Source organism: Chrysemys picta, chromosome 25 (assembly GCF_011386835.1).
Source record: "Chrysemys picta bellii isolate R12L10 chromosome 25, ASM1138683v2, whole genome shotgun sequence".
Classification (NCBI taxonomy): domain Eukaryota; kingdom Metazoa; phylum Chordata; order Testudines; family Emydidae; genus Chrysemys; species Chrysemys picta.
The window spans coordinates 1,227,362-1,244,678 of NC_088815.1; the positions used below are offsets into that span (position 1 = coordinate 1,227,362).

Genomic DNA, 17,317 nt, shown 5'->3' on the forward strand with positions numbered 1-17,317 from the left:
ATCCAAATTAATAAAAGGAAGGTCCCTGGCTTGAGTTTCTACAGCAGGTGTGGGCACTAGGATCAGTCATGAGTCACAGGCGGATAGGTCAATTCATGCATGAGCCAGTGTAACTCACACACCTTCTGGGTGTGGGGTTCTGTCCAATCTAGTGGTGGGGGGGAGAGGTGAGAGAGAGAGCACTAGCTAGCCGAGTCTGCTCTACAGCCTTAGCTAACAGCCCTATGTCTTTTAGCTCATGCAGTAGAGGCTCATGCACTAAGCTCCAGCGGCCCGTTCCCACCTGCCGACCACCAGGGTCTGTTGGCGTTACACCTGCATGGAAAAGGTGCTGTAGTATGACAGGCCAATCTGTGCCCCAATGTACCCTGCTGGAAACCAGTGACTGCTGACACACTGCACTTCTGACAGAACTCTAGGCCCTGGAGAGACCGTATGTGGTACTGTAGAACTAAGCAGCACAGAGATTGGGGATCCCAAGAGAACTACAGCGTCTGCTTTTGTCCAGTAGTCTCAATAAAGAACCCTTTCCATATTCATTAGAATTGAGGCTGTACCATGGATGCTACTATAGCTAGGAACTTTAAGCCAATGAGATTTTTTGCATGAGCAAAAGTGTGTGGTTATAATAAAAACATGTCCCTTTTTATTACAAATTATATCTGCAAAAATTGTTTTAATATAGGACAGTTGTGTGTGGTTAGCGCTGGATCTCCAGAGCACAGACACCTTGGGAGAAACATAGAAAGTCATTTTAAAATGCCAGTGCTGTTTCCAGAAGGAAACGACATTTTTTGTAATAGGTGTTATAGGCAGAGCTAGTCATGACATGTATAAAGTTGCCCAGCACTTTCCATTATGAGACCCTGTTTTCAGTTGCTTATAACTTTGCCAAACTTTAAAATTCAAGCTAAAATTTCCCATAGTGGGTATCTGCCTCAGGGTCAATGCTTTTGGAAAGAGACAGCTAAAATGGTTCAACCATTTTCTAGAACACGCTCATGATAAAAAATATATATATTTACAACTGTCTCACTGAGAAGCTCTAGCTCCTCCATGTATTACAGCAGGGGCTTGACATTTGTCAAGGGGTGGCCTTGGTATCAGAGAGGTGCCTTTTGCTGCCCTGTGAATATGCAACCCAGTTTCACCAAATTCTAAGCCACTGGAGAACTGCATTTTCCCCCTGTTCAGTAGATGTTTGTTAGAGGCTGGCATCTTATTCTCTGAAGAGTCTATTTTCACTGATTTCAGAGTAGCAGCCATGTTAGTCTGTATCCGCAAAAAGAACAGGAGTACTTGTGGCACCTTAGAGACTAACAAATTTATTTGCGCATAAGATTTCATGGGCTACATCCCACTTCTTCGGATGCATAGAATGGAACATATGGGAGTGGGAGAACACTTTAACCTGTCTGGTCATTCAATGACAGACCTGCGGGTGGCTATTTTACAACAGAAAAGCTTCAAAAACAGACTCCAACGAGAAACTGCTGAACTCGAATTGATATGCAAATTAGACACAATCAATGTAGGTTTGAATAAAGAGTGGGAATGGCTGAGCCATTACAAACATTGAATCTATCTCCCCATGTAAGTACTCTCACACTTCTTATCAACCTGTCTGTACTGGGCTATCTTGATTATCACTTCAAAAGTTTTTTTTTCCTCTTACTTAATTGGCCTCTCAGAGTTGGTAAGACAACTCCCACCTGTTCATGGTGGGTGGGTGGGTGGGTGTGTGTGTGTGTGTGCGCGCGCTGTGACAAAGTTCCTCCTCTATCTTGGTGGGTCCTGCGCTTATTGGCAGATTTTCTTGCCTCACAGATTCACCATGTGGGTTGGGAAACAGCCCAGAAACCTTCCCCTCTGGGAGAACCCACAGTCCAGGTCAATTGGGAGGAACCCAGGCCCACCCTCTACTCCGGGTTCCAGCCCAGGGCCCTGTGGACTGCAGCTGTCTATCGTGCCTCCTGTAACAGCTGCATGACAGCTACAACTCCCTGGGATACTTCTCCATAGCCTCCTCCAAACACCTTCCTTATTCTCACCACAGGACCTTCCTCCTGATAACGCTTGTGCTCCTCAGTCCTCCAGCAACACACCCTCTCAGCTCCTTACACTCCTACCACAAACTGAAGTGAGCTCCTTTTTAAAACCCAGGTGCCCTGATTAGCCTGCCTTAATTGATTCTAGCAGCTTCTTCTTAATTGGCTCCAGGTGTCCTAATTAGCCCGCCTGCCTTAACTGGTTCTAGCAGGTTCCTGATTACTCTAGTGCAGCCCCTGTTCTGGTCACTCAGGGAACAGAAAACTACTCATCCAGTGACCAGTATATTTGCCCTCTACCAGACTCCTGTAACCCACTGGTCTGGGTCTGTCATAGTATATGTTCCATTCTATGCATCCGAAGAAGTGGGATGTAGCCCATGAAAGCTTATGCTCAAATAAATTTGTTAGTCTCTAAGGTGCCACAAGTACTCCTGTTCTATTTTCACTGAGCAAGTTACATCCACACAACATGGGAACAAACATTTGATAATGGGTCTTCAATCTAGCAGAGAAAGGTCTAACACTGTGATTTTCAACCTGTTGTCTGCAAACCCCTGGGGGTCCACTAAGATTTCCAAAGGAGTTCGCACCTCCATTTGAAATTTTTTAGGGGCCCACAATGAAAAAAAGGTTGAAAACCACTGGTCTAACACAATCCAATGGCTGGAAGTTGAAGCTAGACAAATTCAGACTGGAAATAAGGCGTACATTTTTTTAACAGTGAGGATAATTTACCAAGAGTCATGGTGGATTCTCCATCAAGATTGAATGTTTTTAGGGATTCTGGGGCAGTTCTCTGGCCTGTGTTATACAGGAGGTCAGACTAGATGACCACAATGGTCCCTTCTGGCTTTGGAATCTATAATACCCAGTGCCCACACCACTGACTCAGTAATACCCCGTAGGGACCACAGCATTGCTTCAAAAGCCAAGCAGTTTTCATGCTTCTTCACAATAAGATACAGCATTATCTAATTTTTTGAAGATGGTACTGGGGCTGAGAACAGCTGGGCTCTGCCACTGACTCACTGTGTATCCTTTACCCTGTCACTTCACCTTTCTGTGCCTCCATTTCCCCTCTTGTACAGTGGGGTTGACTTTGCAAGCCAAATCCCAGGGTGCAGCAGGCGTGGTGACTGTGGCAGCCAGCCCCACAGGGCATGGTAAGATTTAATGAAGGAATCACTTTGAGATCCATGCTGAGAGGTGTTTGAGACAGGGAGAGGGTTTGTATTAGCAGAGAGACCTCTGGAATTTGTGTGGGTGGGGGCTTGAGCAGTGAGCACTCAACAAGCTTCCTTGTGCTGTCTGTATCTAAGGGTCTGTCCCCCTAGAATTCCATGTGCTCAAAGGGAGTTTGTCCTGGGTAAGGACAGCAGGGCCAGCCCCTCTGCACCCTGCTGTTCCCATGCTCTGAGGTGGCTCTGTTTGGGCTAACTAGAGCTACCTCACTCTTGTGGGGTCTTTAACAGGGAATGGAAAGCCTCTTTAGCTGCCAAAGCCAGAGTCTAGGACTCTGCTTCCTCGGCACCTCGACGGCTCGTGACAACACAAGCACCTAAGCAAGGAGGGAATCTGCACCAACAGTGCAGGACTGCTCCTCCTATGCCAGCAGTTCTCAACCGGGGGTCTGCCATCCCCTGGGGATCCAAGAGCTGGCTTCAGGAGGTTCGCGAAGCAGGGCTGGCGTTAGACATCCCTGCGGCCCATCGCTTCCCGCAGCTCCCATTGGCCAGGAACCGCGAACCGTAGCCACTGGGAACTGCAGGGGGCTGCGCCTGCGGACAGTCAACGTCAGCAAAATGTCTTGCGGCCCGCAATCAGATTACAGGTCTGTCTCATCTTACGCGGGGGTTCCGTTCCGCGGTTAGCACGTAAAGTGAAAACCGCGTATAGTCAACATTACATTGAGTTCAATGGCGGGCGGAATCGCCCGCACTACAGGTACAGTATTAAAAATCATTATTTTTCTCTTTTTTTTGTTTTTGTTTTTGCCGACCACGTAAAGCTAAAATCGCGCATGTTAAATGCGCGTAAGATGCGACAGACCTGTACCCTGATGTGCCGCATACAGCACAGGGGCCACAGGTTGCCCACCACTGATATAGGTTGATCGTCTGGAAGGAGGGGGCTGCTGGACTGAGGGGAGAGAACAGCCAGAGCCCACCTGGATGCAGGAGAGACCTAGATGTACTGTGCTGAGGGATGCTAGGCCTGAGGGCCAGGACAGTTTCCTGTGCTGGGTTCAGATGCTCAATAAACCCTCCTGTTTTACGCTGCCTGAGAGTCACTCCAGTCTAGAGATCAGAGTTGCATCATTTCCTTTGGGAGTGGAGGCCCCGGGGGTCCAAACCAAGTGGACTCCTTGAGGGGGCCCATGGCGAGAGACAGTTGTGCTGAGGGCTCAGAGAGGTGCGGTTCCAGGAGGCAGAGGGGAATGGAAAGCCTGAGAGAGAGTGGACCCCCGAAAAGGGCTGTCGCACTGAAGGGGGTTTCTGCCAGGGACCGTACAGAGGCGGGAGAGAGAATGAGTCCTGTGAGTCCATGACAACATGGTAGCAGAGGATGACTGGTGGATGCACCCTGTAGACCAGGGGTGGCCAACCTGTGGCTCCGGAGCCACATGCGGCTCTTCAGAAGTTAATATGGTGCTCCTTGTATAGGCACTGACTCCGGGGTTGGAGCTACAGGCGCCAACTTTCCAATGTGCCAGGGGGTGCTTGCTGCTCAACCCCTGCCCCCACTCCGCCCAGTGCCCTGCCCCCACACCCCGAGCCTCCTGCATGCCACGAAACAGCTGAGCGGGATGTGCGGGGAGGGAGGGGAAGGTGCTGATCGGCGGGGCTGCCAGTGAGTGGGAGAGCTGATGGGGGCCTGCTGACATATTCCTGTGGCTCTTTGGCAACGTACATTGATAAATTCTGGCTCCTTCTCAGGCTCAGGTTGGCCACCCCTGCTGTAGACGGTTGGCTGCGAGCGAAGGCGCTTTGCAGTGAGTGGCTGCCAGCAATAAAACAAGGGAATTGAAGGAACCAGCAAGGAAATGGCCTAGAACCAGCTCCCTACAAGCAACCTTACACGTCTGTGCAGGGAGAGAGGGCTGAGCGTTCGCAGGCTCACCCAGGAGCTGCCGATTGCGTGGCTGGTAGAGAGTGACCAGTCCGAGGAGCAAGTTCCAGATCCCAGGGGGGCTTCCAAGATGCCCGGAGAGCCTGGGCGTAGCTGGGGACAGTTGGGGTAGTGGCAGAGGGTCCACCGGACCGACCCAGTTCCCCAGCCAGGAGGGGGGCTTCCCAACCTGGGTTCCCCCCAGTGGATGTGAAGAGATGGGAACTGGTGCTGAGAGTGAAGGAGCTGTCGCTGGGGGAGTGGAGGCTAGCTGACTGCTCGGAGCAGTGAAAACATGAGCTGGAGTTGGAGGAGAGGCAGACCAAGAGGACCTGCTGTGGGGTAAGTGGGGAAGGACCCCAAGATGCCAATTTGGCAGGAAGCCTAGATTCCAAAGTGTGCTCCGGTGTAATGGGGAAGGGATATGGATGCTGACCTCACTGCCTGGGAGAAGGCTGGTGATTTGAACCAGGCTGACCCAGCGGACAGGCACAGCTGTCTCACCCCACTGCTTTGTCCCAAGGCCATAGGGGTGTTCAGCCAAATGGACAGTGCAGAGACTAGGGACTATGAACATTCAAACAGGCTTTGCCGCTTAAGTTTGAGGCAGACAGGAAAAGATTCCAGGGTGTACAAGAAACCCTGGGCATCACGTACAAGGAGGTCACCATTTTGCTGGGCGAATCTCTCTGCAAGGGGGGAAACAGTGCGGGGTCACTCCCGCAGAGGACGTGAATAATCTGGTTGGATTGGGGCAGCTGTAGGACATCTGCCCTCAGAAGCTCAAAGCCCTGCAAAGTGCAGGTACACTGGCAGACTTGAGGTTATGGACATAGATAGGGTGGAGAAGAGAGACCCACGCTGGGGGACTCGGAAGGGGAGTCACCCAGCGACCTCTCAGAGGTGAGACTTGGTGCGTCTGTGTATGGGGGCAGGGGAAGGAGAAGGGGAAAGTGAATCTCTCTCCTAAGCCAGGAGCCGACCTCCTGCTGGAATAACTTCCCCTCTCAGACAAGCTAACCCCTGCCTGCCGGCTGAGATCAGAGCGGCTGTGTTCGTACCCGCAGCTGGATGCCAGCTGGCCTGGGCTCACTAATCTAGCTCTTCCTGGGGAGAGGGGAGGTGTTCCCTGTTCACAGTCACTGGGAAAACAGCGACATGCTGGCGTTAGGGGTAATCCAGCCATCCTCCAGCCCCTTGGAGTCACCCATGGGGCTGGACCCCAAGTAAGATGAGTTGATCAGACCCGGTGTGCCCTATTGAAAGCTCAATGCCGTCACCATGTTCGATGCCTGCCCCATGCCAAGGACTGACAAAATCCTAGACAAGGTGTGGGGGGGGGGAGGGGGGAAGCGGGGTGTTACCTCACTACTGTTAATCTCACCAGGATCTACTGGCAGGTATCTTTGGATCCAGTTGCCAGGTTGAAATCTGCTCCCATCAGCCCTATAGGGCTCTGAATTCCTGGTCCTATCTTTCAGCCTCAAGGGGGCACCTGCCACTTCCCAGTGCCTGGGGGAACAGTTACTGAGAGGGGTGGAGGACTGTGCCTGGCATACATTAATAATATCTGTGTCTTCAGCCCGACCTGGGAGAACCATGTGTCCCAGTGAAGAGGGGGCTGGGACGCCTCCAGGATGCAGGACAGATGATAAGAGGCTGGAAAGGGTAAGATGAGGATGGCAGAGGTGTCGTACCTGGGCCACAAGGTGGGAAGCGGCTGCCTAAAGCCAGAGCCAGCCAAGGGTGAAGGTAACCAGAGATTGGCCCATTCCTCAAACCAAGAAACAGACCCAAGCCTCTAAAGGGATGGCAGGGTACTGCTGAAGGTTTGTACCCCACTTTATCTCCCATTACGAAGATTGGTAAGTTGGACAAACCAGACAAGGTGGTTTGGACTGAGTAACGCCAGGGGGGCGCTCTGCGTGCTGAAGGAGGCTGTAACCCAGGGGCTGGGGCCGGTAAACCCAGACTTGGACAAACCCTTTATGGTGTTCACTGAGGCCTCAGACACAGGGCTGGGCGCAGCGCTGATGCAGGCCGATGCGAAGGGGGAGAGACACTCCATCGTGTACCTGAGCAGGAAGCTCAGAACCACACGACCATAGAGAAGGAATGCCTGGCCCTGTGATGGGCTCTTAAAAAGCTGCAGCTGTATCTATTTGAGCAGCACTTTATGGTGTACACTGACCACTCGCCCTAACATGGCTGCACCGGATTAAAGGGGCTAATGCCAAACTCCTAAGGTGGAATCCGATCCATCAGGTTTATCATAAGGGGTGGTCCATGTTAAGAGGAGTACAAATGTTATAGCTGATGCTTTGTCCCGGAGATGGGGACCCGAACTTCCCTAGGTCACACGCTGGAGTGACCGTGCTCAGTTCAGACTCGAAGGGGGGAGAGATGTGACAAAGTTGAGGGTTTTAGTAGTGTTTTACATGAATAGTGTGTGTGCGCACCTCAGTTTCCCTGTGTGCTGCATGTTTAACAAGGTGGTGGGAGAGGGGCTGTTGCAGAGGACCAAGTGTGACCTCGCCTAGCAGCCGGGACCCCCAGACAACAGCCTGGAGATGGGGAACCCTAACAACTGGTGACTAAGAAGCCCACCCCAGCTTGGCAGCCAGCCGGTTCTGGCCAGGGGGAAGACAAAAGGCTGAGGAGAGAGGACCCCGGTGACCTGACCAACCAGTGGGAACAAAGGACCGAGAAGAGAGGGCCCCAGTGACCTGTTTACCTGGGACAGAAGACAAAGGACAGGGGAGGAGCTGTTGGGGAAGATGACATCGGATGATCGGCTGGAAGGAGGGGGCTGCTGGACTGAGGGGAGAGAACAGCCAGGGCTCACTTGGATGCAGGAGAAACCTAGATGTACTGTATTGAGGGATGCTAGGCCTGAGGGCCCAGAGAGCTTCCTGTGCTGGGTTCAGATGCTCAATAAACACTTCTGTTTTACACTGGCTGAGAGTCACTCCGGTCTAGAGATCAGGGTTGCATTATTCCCTCTGGGAGTGGAGGCCCTGGGGGTCCACAGCGAGTGGACTCTCTGAGGGGGCCCAGGCAGTAGCATAGATGGGGGGGAGCAGGGGGAGCATCTGCTCCCCCAAGCCCAGAATTCCCCAAGTGGCACCTTTTCCACTCACCCGTGATTTCGGCGGCACGTCGCTCCATCTTTTGGTGGCATTTCAGTGCACATGCAGGGCCACTGAAATGCCACCAAAGGACGGAGTGGTGCATGTGCAGGGCCGCTGAAATAAAAATAATTTTGGTGGCCCTGCGCATGCGCCGCTCTGTCTTTTGGCAGCATTTCGGCACATGTGCAGGGCCGCCGAAATGCCGCCGAACGACATGTGCCTTTTTTCTCCGCCGCTCCTCCTCGGCAGCAACCCTGGCTACGCCACTGGGCCCAGGGCGAGAGACAGGAGTATTGAGGGCTCAGACAGGTGCCGTTCCAGGAGGCGGAGGAGCCTACAGCTTAACCCCGAGAGAGAGTGGACCCCCGAGAAGGGATGTTGCACTGAAGGAGTTTCCTCCCAAGGACTGTGGGTAGCTGAGAGAGAGTACAAGTCCTATAAGTCCATGACACGGGGGGCTCAGAAAGAAAAAGGTTGAGAACCCATGCTCTAGGCCAGGGGTCTCAAACTTGAATGACCACAAGGGCCACATGAGGACTAGTGCATTGGCCCAAGGGCCGCATCACTGACACACACCCCCCACTACCCCCGGTCCCGCTCCCACTCCACCCCTTCCATGAGGCCCTGCCCCTACCCCCTCTTCCCGCCCCTTCCCCGAAGTCCCCACCCCAATGCTGCCCCTTCCCTGCCACCAGGGGGTGCAGGAGGGGTGCAGGGTGTGGCGGGGGTTCAGGGCAGGGAGTTGTGGTGCAGAGTGCAGAGCTGGCTGTATTTAAAGAATCCTTATTGAGGTTGCAGGAACAAACCATCCCGATGTGTAGAAAGAATAGTAAATATGGCAGGCGACCAGCTTGGCTAAACAGTGAAATCCTTGCTGATCTTAAACGCAAAAAAGAAGCTTATAAGAAGTGGAAGATTGGACAAATGACCAGGGAGAAGTATAAAAATATTGCTCAGGTGTGCAGGAGTGAAATCAGGAAGGCCAAATCACACTTGGAGTTGCAGTTAGCAAGAGATGTTAAGAGTAACAAGAAGGGTTTCTTCAGGTATGTTAGCAACAAGAAGAAAATCAAGGGAAGTGTGGGCCCCTTACTGAATGAGGGAGGCAACCTAGTGACCGAGGATGTGGAAAAAGCTAATGTACTCAATGATTTTTTTGCCTCTGTCTTCATGCACAAGGTCAGCTCCCAGATTGCTGCACTGGGCAGTACAGCATGGGGAGAGGGTGACCAACCCTCTGTGGAGAAAGAAGTGGTTCGGGACTATTTAGAAAAACTGGACGTGCACAAGTCCATGGGGCCGGATGCGCTGCATCCGAGGGTGCTAAAGGAGTTGGCGGGTGAGATTGCAGAGCCATTAGCCATTATTTTTGAAAACTCATGGCGATCAGGGGAGGTCCCAGATGACTGGAAAAAGGCTAATGTAGTGCCCATCTTTAAAAAAGGGAAGAAGGAGGATCCGGGGAACTACAGGCTAGTCAGCCTCACCTCAGTCCCTGGAAAAATCATGGAGCAGGTCCTCAAGGAATCAATTATGAAACATTTAGAGGAGAGGAAAGTGATCAGGAACAGTCAGCATGGATTCAAGAAGGGGAAGTCGTGCCTGACTAACCTAATTGCCTTCTATGATGAGATAACTGGCTCTGTGGATGAGGGGAAAGCAGTGGATGTGTTATTCCTTGACTTTAGCAAAGCTTTTGATACGGTCTCCCACAGTATTCTTGCCGCCAAGTTAAAGAAGTATGGGCTGGATGAATGGACTGTAAGGTGGATAGAAAGCTGGCTAGATCGTCGGGCTTAACAGGTAGTGATCAATGGCTCCATGTCTAGTTGGCAGCCGGTTTCAAGTGGAGTGCCCCAAGGGTCGGTCCTGGGGCCGGTTTTGTTTAATATCTTTATTAATGATCTGGAGGATGGTGTGGACTGCACTCTCAGCAAGTTTGCAGATGACACTAAACTAGGAGGCGTGGTAGATACACTAGAGGGTAGGGATCGGATACAGAGGGACCTAGACAAATTAGAGGATTGGGCCAAAAAAAACCTGATGAGGTTCAACAAGGACAAGTGCAGAGTCCTGCACTTAGGACGGAAGAATCCCATGCACTGCTACAGACTAGGGACCGAATGGCTAGGTAGCAGTTCTGCAGAAAAGGACCTAGGGGTCACAGTGGACGAGAAGCTGGATATGAGTCAACAGTGTGCTCTTGCTGCCAAGAAGGCTAACGGCATTTTGGGCTGTATAAGTAGGGGCATTGCCAGCAGATTGAGGGACGTGATCGTTCCCCTTTATTCGACATTGGTGAGGCCTCATCTGGAGTACTGTGTCCAGTTTTGGGCCCCACACTACAAGAAGGATGTGGAAAAATTGGAAAGAGTCCAGCAGAGGGCAACAAAAATGATTAGGGGTCTGGAGCACATGACTTATGAGGAGAGGAGAAGAGAAGAATGAGGGGGGATTTGATAGCAGCCTTCAACTACCTGAAGGGGGGTTCCAAAGAGGATGGAGCTCAGCTGTTCTCAGTGGTGGCAGATGACAGAACAAGGAGCAATGGTCTCAAGTTGCAGTGGGGGAGGTCCAGGTTGGATATCAGGAAAAACTATTTCACTAGGAGGGTGGTGAAACACTGGAATGCGTTACCTAGGGAGGTGGTGGAGTCTCCTTCCTTGGAGGTTTTTAAGGCCCGGCTTGACAAAGCCCTGGCTGGGATGATTTAGCTGGGAATTGGTCCTGCTTTGAGCAGGGGGTTGGACTAGATGACCTCTTGAGGTCCCTTCCAACCCTGATATTCTATGATTCTATGCAGCAGGGGGCTCAAGGCGGAGTTGGTGTGTGGGGTGCAAGAGGGGTGAGGGATGCGGCAGGGTGTTGGGGTGCAGGGTGCAGCAGGTGGCTCAGGGCAGGGAGTGCAGGAGGAGTGTGGGGTGTAGCAGGGGGCCCAGGGAAGGGATTTGGGGTGCAGGAGGGGTACGGGGTGCCACAAGGGGCTCAGGACAGGGAGTTGGGGTGCAGGGTGCCACAAGGGGCTCAGGGCAGGGAGTTGGGGTGCAGGGTGCAAGCTCCAGCCCGGCGACGCTTACCTAGAGCAGCTCTGGGGTAGCAGTGGCGTGCATCGGGGCCAGGGCAGGCTCCTGGCCCTGTGCCGCGCCGCTCCAGGAAGCAGCCAGAACCACGGCCCTTGGGGGAGCGGGGGTGGGCACAGGGCTCCGTGCTGCTACTCCTCCAGGTACCTCCCACGAAGCTCCCCTTGACTGCGGTTCCCTGTTCCCAGCCAATAGGAGCTGCAGGGGGCGGTACCTTGAAGCGAGGCAACGCAGGAGCCCTCTGCCTCGCCCCTCCCCTCCAGCCCGAAAGGGACATGCTGCCAGCCGCTTAAGGGAGCCACGCGGGGCTTGCGGCACCATGGGGGGCAATCCCATGGGCCGGGCTGTAGTTTGCCCACCCCTCGCCTGGAGGTAAGCAGAGGGGCGGGGGGGGCACACGGGGAGCTTGGCGGGCCACACAGCCCACGTATTTGAGACCCCTGCTCTAGGCTGATGATGAGGGAGAAAGAGTGGGTGCATGCAGACTGGGAAGCGCAGACTCCCACCATCACCCTGACTCAGAGCCTGTGAACTCCACATGGATGGAGCTGCACAGATAAGGGAGTGTGGGGGGCAGCCATTCTCCATTGGACTGGGCAGATTTCCAGTGGGGCATCCCCAGGGCAATTAATGCTGCAAGAAGCAATGCTAACTCCCTCCACAACCATGAGGAAGGAAGCACTGCACAGCCTCAGGGCTCCTAAGAGATGGGACTGGGAGAGCAATACTCAAAGCAGGGCAGGGGAAGACCATCCAGCGGTGAGCTCTGCCTGGATGAACACCTTGGAGGAAAGGCTGCAGTGCAAACTCCCAGAGAGGAACCCTATGGGGTTTTTCCCCACTCTTGGGCTTTGGCACCAAAAGGAAATCAGGGACCTAAGCATGGTGACAGGTTTCGGAGTGGTAGCCGTGTTAGTCTGTATCAGCAAAAACAACGAGTCCTTGTGGCACCTTACAGACTAACAAATTTATTTGGGCAGAACCCTGAGCTCAGGTCTTGGCAGGTATGTAAAGGAGGAAGTGAATTTCAAACAGAGAATCTAACAATGTGTTTATATGTCCTGCAGCTCTGCTGACTCTAGAAATGTGCCAAGTGGTCTCAACTACCAGCCCACAGCTTCAGCAGGGCTGGGATAGTTAAGCTGGACTCTCCTTCTCACTCATCTTCAGCAATGAAGATCTGGAAAGCAAGTTCTTTATGTCTTTGGTACCCCACTGCCTGCTGATCTAATCCTTGTTTATAGCCTCCCTCTCTACATGCTGGTAGCACAACTGGCACAGTAACCCCCACTGCACCCTGGCAGGATGCACAGTCAGCGAGGGTGGGATTTGGCTATGTCTACAATACAGCTTATGTGGGCATAACTAAAGTTGCTCAGGGGTGTGAATAAACTATGCCACTGAGCGACATAAATTACACTGACCTAAGCGCTGGTGTGGACAGTGCTATGTCGGTGGGAGACGCTCTCTGGCAGAGGTGGCTTTATTACACCAACGGGAAAGCTCTCTCCCTTCAGTATAGTGTGTCTTCATCAGAAGCACTGGAGCACTGCCGCTGTAGCACTTCTAGTAAATACAAGCCCTTATGGTATATCTACACCTGAGATGAAGGTATAATTTCCAGCTCAGGTAGACATACATGTCTTTGATCAAGCTAGAGAACTAAAAATAGCAGTGTAGCCATGGCAGTGGGATAGGCTAGCTGCCCAAGTACACATGTAGGGTTTTGGATGGGATTGTAGGCAAGCAACTAGCTGGAAATTACGCCTCCCGTTGTAGGGTAGATATACCGTTAATTACTGATCATGAATCGAGAGCAGGCAAGAACTAGCTTGACTGTCAGAGCCCAGGCTGAACTTGCAGCTCAAGAAAGCATATTTTTATTTATAAATAAAAAGAAAGTAGCCATGGCTACTGAGACACAACGGACATGACGCCCACAACACCATTTTGCTCAGTAGAACTGCACATAATCCCAACTACGCATATAAAATGATGGGGTCCAAATTAGCTGTTACCACTCAAGAAAGAGATCTTGGAGTCATTGTGGGTGGTTCTCTGAAAACATCCACTCAATGTGCAGCGGCAATCAAAAAAGCTAAAAGAATGTTGGGAATCATTAAGAAAGGGATAGATAATAAAACCAAAAATATAATATTGCCTCTAGATAAATCCATGGTACGCCCACATCCTGAATACTGCATGCAGATTCCTTTACATCTCAAAAAAGATGTACAGGAATTGGAAAAGGTTCAGAAAAGGGCATCAAAAATGAGTAGGGGCATAGAACAGCTTCCACATGAGGAGAGATTAATAAAACTGTGATTTTTCACCTTGGAAAAGAGACAATTAAGGGGGGATATGATAGAAGTCTATAAAATCATGATTGGTGTGGAGAAAGTAAATAAGGAAGTGTTATTTACTCCTTCTCATAACACAAGAACTAGGGATCACCAAATGAAATTAATACGCAGCAGGTTTAAAACAAACAAAAGGAAGTATTTCTTCACACAATGCACAGTCAACCTGTGGAACTCTTTGCCAGAGAATGTTGTGAAGGTCAAGACTATAACAGGGTTCTAAAAAGAACTAGGTAAGTTCATGGAGGGTTCATGGATAGGTCCATCAATGACTATTAGCCAGGATGGGCAGGGATGGTGTCTCTAGCCTCTGTTTGCCAGAAGCTGGGAATGGGTGACGGGATGGATCACTTGATGATTACCTGTTCTGTTCATTCCCTCTGAAGCCCTTGGCATTGGCCACTGTCGGAGGACAGGATACTGGGCTAGATGGACCTTTGGTCTGACCCATTATGGACGTTCTTATGTACTTTGGGCCTGATTCTCCATTACCCTGCACCTTCAGGTGCGGATTTATCTAAACTGGACCTTTTCACCTAAGCAGAGCCCTAGGGTAAAGCAACTATTTGTAGCCTGGAACAAATGTGTGGGAGTGTCCACACCAGCCTTCACAAGTGTGCTTGCTACTGGCATTAATTAGCAATCCAGGAAGTTGAGGTAAAAAGGCTAGCATGGTCACAGTCATTTACTTCAGTGCAAAGTGGGAGGAAATGCTGCCAATCTGATTCAGCAGTGCTTTGTCACCATCCTGCACTCACTTTTTGCTGGTGTCAATGACAACCCGCAGAGCACAGCAATGGGGAATCAAGTTCCTGAATCTATACATGAATTTTGTTAGTGATTTTACAGTGAATGCACATGAATTCTGATTATTTGCAATAGGCAGGGAGAACTACTGGATAGAACACTGGACTGGGATTTAAGAGACCAGTGTTCTGTTCCTGGCTTTGGGTTAGTGGATGACCTTGGCTATTACTTCACCTATCTGTGCCTCAGTTTCCCCATCGGTACATGGGGATATTACTGATCTCTTTTGCATAGCATTTTGAGATCTACTGATGAAAAGCACTACAGAAGAGCTAGTTATTATGATTGTCAGATCTTAACTGGATTTTATAAATTATTGTTGTTTTAAAAGGCTCCAATTCACATGTAAAGGTGACTAGCGGGGAGGAATTGCTTTTCCATTTTTTGCTTCTTTATAATGAATAAAAGCCTGAAAGGTTTTTGTCAAAAACAAAAAATGTATCTGCTTATTGTTTACATGAGGAATTCAAGTCTTGTCCACCCTGAAATTCTGCCTGGTTCCTGGAGAATGAGGGACTTGGCAACATGCAACTGAAATAACTACATCACTGCAATCCACATTGTTAGCAATCTAGGTGCAAACCTTTATGACTACACTTCTATACTGGATTAAGCACTCCTATTTTTATTTACCATGAGCCTGTTAAAAACCGACAAAAGTTACATTGAAATGGGATCTGAAATAAGCCTGTCTACACAGACTTGCACCAAATTTCAGTTACAGGTTGTGCAATAAACTGCTCCAATGAAAGTTGTGCAATTGAGAGGGAAGAAGTGAGGTTTTTACTCACAAAAGCTTATGCCCAAATAAATCTGTTAAGTCTTTAAGGTGCCACCGGACTCCTTGTTGTTCTTGTGGATACAGACTAACAGGACTACCCCTGATACTTGAGAGGGAAGGGAGTTTTTGTCAGACACCTTGGTTTTGACTGGGTTAGTTAACACCTACTTCAGCCCCCTCCCTTACAATGTGAGAACTCAGGACAAAAACTCTGGAGGCCCCCCAAAGAGAACCTGTTTCCTCAAAAGCCTGGGATGAGCGCTACATTCTGGTCCCCTGCACAGCGCTCCCTGTGACCAGCCGGGATCCCCACACACGGCCATTTCCTTACCAGAGGAGCGGTCTGGGGCTCCGCACACCCTGAAGCCAGGTTTGCAGCTGTTAAAGGCTTTATTTTGGGCTGACGCCTCCAGCCACCGGTTACTCGGCCTAGGCCGGCACAGGTGCAGCCGCCGCTAGTGCATGGTATAGGGCGAGCGTTTGTTAGCATTTGCCTGACCCGCTCCGAGCACCCGCCAAGCCCGAGCCCGTAGCCCGAGCCTGGCTCCGCTCTGCGGGAGACAACGACCCCGAACCGCAGCTGTGCGGAGCCGGGATCCAGCCGGCACTGGGGGCCGCGGGACTCGGTCCCTGTCCGTCTCTCCGGCAGCACGACGGGCTGCAGAGCCGCGGCAGGTCGGACAGCACCGCGCTGCCGCGGGACGGCGCCCACCAGCGTTTTGGCGGGAAGGGAGGAGCCGGGCCGGAGCTTGTTCCCGGCCTGACCCCGCGCTTCCCGGGCCCCGCCCGCCAACTGCTCCGCTCCGCTCCGCTCCAGCGGCCGCAGAGCTCTGGCCGGCCCCGCGAACCCTCCCCTCCCGGCCGGCCCGGCCCGGCGGCCGCGGTACTTACAGCGCGTGGGCCCCGCCGACCCAGGGGAAGCAGCGAGCGCGGAGCCAGGCCCCCGCCCCGCGCTGCCATTGGCCGGCCCCCTCCTGGCTGTTAACCCTTGCGCGGCGGTGGAGGAGCCGGCTGCACACCCTGCAGCCCCTTCGCTCCTGACCCCTGCCCAGGGACCAACCGTACACAGTCGTGCGCCACACATTGCATTTCCTTACCCTGTCTCCTGCCCCGACACCACGTGACAGGACTATTTACCACCTGTGGGGGGTGAGGAGCCCCGGTGGCCAGCCTCTCTTCCACCTTGGTCCCACAGCCTGCAGGGGACATTGGTTGGCGGCTCCTTCCCGGAGCCGTGAGCACAGGCGTGGGTTCACCCCCATGCCCGAGGCCTGTCCCTTCTGGGGCGTGAGGGAGAGCCTGGTACAGGCCTACCTCAAATGTGCCAGGTCGCAGCCCCTGTTCCAGCTCCTCCAGAACCTCTTGCACTTTTCCCCACACCTGTTCATTTTCACACACCCCATCCATGGCCCCACGAAGTCGTGGGACCTCCGCGTCAACCTCCTCCTGGCTCTGGCCAAAGTCACCCTCTATAACACCAGGAGGAGGATGTTGGACTGGGGGGGGGGGGGTGCTCTGTGACTGTGGGGCCTATTTCTGTTCCTCCCTGCTCTCACGCCTCCAGGCAGAGTTCCACTGGGCAGCATCCACTGGCTCCCTAGACACCTTTGAGGAGTAGTGGGTGCTGTCTGGGGTTCTCTGCTTGGTGTCCCCAGCCGGTATCCTTGTTTTGAACCTGTGACCATCACTCCGCTCCCTGTTTTTCATTAGTTGTCCCCTGTATTCATTTGGTTCCTGGGTCCAGTGGTCCCCCCTGCTAGGCTTCCTCCCGCCCACCTCCTGGGTTTCCAGTAAGGCCAGCAGCGGCCAGGCTAAGGAGCAGAGTCTGGGAGTGGCAGAGCTCCGCGCTCCTGGGCCAGGCGTGCCCTGCTGGTTCCGTCACTGCTTTGCTGGCTGGAAAGAGCCATGCAAGGAGACGAGGGTCTGTGATTAGGAAGGGAACCAGGCCTGGCTGGAGAGACTCGCCCTAGCTCCTAGGCTGGTGCGAGGGTGCAGAAAT

At 52.3% G+C, this 17,317-nt stretch overlaps 1 protein-coding gene across 6 annotated transcripts in view; it reads right to left on the reverse strand.

The window, feature by feature from the left end:
- The window catches only part of LOC101938807 (excitatory amino acid transporter 4-like), a 116,259-nt gene extending 99,829 nt beyond the window's left edge, over positions 1-16,430 (reverse strand). For 4 of the 6 annotated variants that reach the window (XM_005312930.4, XM_065578265.1, XM_065578264.1 and 1 more), the window contains exon 1: positions 16,210-16,430. The gene's annotated coding sequence lies outside the window, so the exon portion shown is untranslated. The remainder of the gene's footprint in view (positions 1-16,209) is intronic. The other 2 variants (XM_042847685.2, XM_042847686.2) reach the window with 1 other exon arrangement.
- Positions 16,431-17,317: the final 887 nt, after the last annotated feature.